General features: G+C 36.4%; 2 non-coding genes across 2 annotated transcripts; one reads left to right on the plus strand and one right to left on the minus strand.

Annotated features, from left to right (window-relative positions):
* Nucleotides 1-1,820: 1,820 nt before the first annotated feature.
* On the minus strand, nucleotides 1,821-1,902 carry TRNAS-UGA (transfer RNA serine (anticodon UGA)). The gene has a single exon. It is a non-coding gene; the product is annotated as a tRNA-Ser (tRNA).
* A 279-nt stretch (nucleotides 1,903-2,181) lies between these two features.
* TRNAL-UAG (transfer RNA leucine (anticodon UAG)) lies at nucleotides 2,182-2,263 on the plus strand. The gene has a single exon. It is a non-coding gene; the product is annotated as a tRNA-Leu (tRNA).
* Nucleotides 2,264-2,957: the final 694 nt, after the last annotated feature.

Consider the following 2,957-nt stretch of genomic DNA (forward strand, 5'->3'; position numbering starts at 1 on the left):
TATTTAAAATCTCTCAATTCAAATTTCGAGCTTGTGCTTCTACTTCCCGCTAAAGCTGTGCTCATCACGACTTTTTTTCTCCAAATATCGATTCCGTGATGGGCACAGAAAGTCAACACTTAAAAATTACTTTACTGTTAGGTTGAAGATGAATTGATTCACTATGGGCTACGTTATTCAAATAAAGTAAAACATTACACTGAAGTTTTTCAGACAACATTAATTGCGTGGACAGCAAACTGTACAGCGAAAAGATGGAAAAATAAAGGGTTAACTTAAAAAAAAAAAACGCTCCAGTTGAAATGCTTATACAGACACGGACAATGACACGGAGAACCAGTCGTATTAACAAATGCTGAAACAAATATTGAATTATTCGCTTATTCACCTAAAAATCACCTTCATTAACATGTCTGCTCACTAGGAGCGTATCCCCCAGCGTGTACTTTAACATATACTTACGAGAGAATACCTATATCTCAGATTTTGAGTACAGTTTCAAAAGTTCATTTCCGTAAACTGTAAAAGCAGTGATTACTATGCTAATTATCACAAATTAAATGCAACTTTCGAGTTGCATACACACAACCTACTAGGGAATGAAGACCATGTGCTAACAAAGAGTACACTGGAAAATGAAATAAAATGTTATAACAAAAATTAAAATAAGATGATAATCGATACAAATATAGAGGATGAATATGACATATCCGAACTTCGCCAAGAATGGTAGAAGAAGCTATTTGTTTACTTCTTCTTGACCAACCGCTAAGAACATTTATAAATCTATATGTGGCTTTGTTATACGCAATTAGTACATTCAAATTCACAAACGATGACGAACTGAAGGGTACGAAGGTACAGTTGCAAGTAACAACCGTAGTCATAATAATATAGTTCTACTAAACAACGTTGAAAATAGTGTGTAATTAGGTGGTAAGTAGAAATGACCAAAACTGAACAGTTTACATCGATCATTTCGAAATACAGCTAGAAGATTAAATTTACAAGAAATAACAGAAATCAGTGAAATTTGGAGTTATACTAAGCAAGTTTGAGGGGGAAAGCGAGCATCCCCGGTGGGGATACTTCAGCTGACTTCTTTGGGGGGGAACAAAATGTGATTGAGGGGGGAAATCCCCCTCATCCTCCCCGGTAATTCGCACCCTGTATATATATATATATATATATATATATATATATATATATATATATATATATATATATATTTAATCGCGTGAGGCTGTTACTTCGAATACAAATATATAACAACTTATAAAACGTTCTCGATTATGATGCCAATAACACCATCGAAACAAGAATCCAGGGGTGAAATGAAATGTCTAGTTTAACGTGCCATAGTTATACCTTTTAGACTTGGAGAGACGAACGATTTAGTGAGAATGAATGCTTATGAAAGAATTGTACGAATAAGAACGCAGAAGGAAAGGAAGACCTCAAGGAAATCTATGGAAAGGATGTTGTTTGTCACAAATTCACATAATCATGAATCGAACCAGAGATCCTTTCCAGCAAAGGTGAGCGATCTACCGCCCAGTCACTGTGCTTCTCTTCCCAATAAGAATCGTGAGTACGCATATAACAATAGACCTAACAATAATCAAAATAGAACATCTCACCGTAGAATAACCGCTGTTGTCGTTGTACCCACTGTCCACTGCCCTTTTAGTGAATATCTTATAACACCACTGTTTTTATTATTTTTTAAATGTGAATTTCCTTCCTATTTAAATTATTTTTGTTTATATACTACGTAGAGAATATTGAAGAAGTTTGTTCGTCTCTTTAAAATGAATCATCGGTGTGGACAGGATTCGAACCTGTGCGGGTAGAACCCATTGGATTTCAAGTCCAACTCCTTAACCACTCGGACACCACACCACACGCAAACTCTCACTTGAATAGCTAGTAACGTGTGGATCTTCTGATTGCTTTGCATAAATGATATTTTTTCCCATTAATGACAGTAAATGACGTACTCATCTTAGAAAGTTCAGTGGCTACTTGTTGCTTGGCATTTTGGCTTGCTGTAAGTCAATGGCGATGTCAGGCTGATTGACGAAAGCTCAAGATTATCTGCAAAAATTATAGAGAGAAAAAAAATACAAAAGCTACACCCAAGTAGTAACATACAGACTGACTTAATACTCGTAATTATGTGGTAGCGTGGCCGAGCGGTCTAAGGCGCTGGTTTTAGGCACCAGTCTCTTCGGAGGCGTGGGTTCGAATCCCACCGCTGCCAAGGTTTTTGAAAAAATGAATGTTTCTTCGATATATGACAAAATTGGAAACTAATTAATATTCCTATATATTCACGGAGATTAAGTTTTACTTTCCTAAATTTTATATTGCATGAGAGACCGATTGATGTGTCATGATTTGGTGAGAGAGAAAAGAGATGCAAATGAAGAATTTTTGTCTAGTTTGTCTGAGTAGAAGTAAGCGGTTTGTCCTGAAAACGTAACGGTGAAATTAATATGTACAATATCCTTAGTAACCTGTTGAACTTGGTGCAGTTTATGATAGCGAAGACTCGGAATCTATATTTTGCAAGGTGACAGTGATAAATGACAAGAACTTTGTAATAGTAATAGGTTGACAGGCGTCAGTAACTGGCTCAAGAGTTTGGGTAGCATGTGGACGTAACGGAACAGTTAATTCTGGTTTGAATGGACCATCTATTGATCGAACATTGCGATAACTGTATATAGGATGACCTATAGCATTGCAAGTGAAACAATGTGGAGATCCTTAAAGGTTAGGCATTGACGTATGTTGTGAGGCCAAGAATAAATCCGCATGTCAGTTGATTAAGGTAGTGGAGAAGGCGACTTAGAAGGTAGAACGTGGTGTTTCTTGAAGTAGATAAATGCTTCATTAGAAATCAAGGAATCAATGGTGTCTTTAGATTGGGTTAAAACCCGAACCATTAAGAT

Source organism: Thermobia domestica, chromosome 16, assembly GCF_964235325.1.
Source record: "Thermobia domestica chromosome 16, izTheDome1.hap1.1, whole genome shotgun sequence".
NCBI classification, from domain to species: Eukaryota; Metazoa; Arthropoda; class Insecta; order Zygentoma; family Lepismatidae; genus Thermobia; species Thermobia domestica.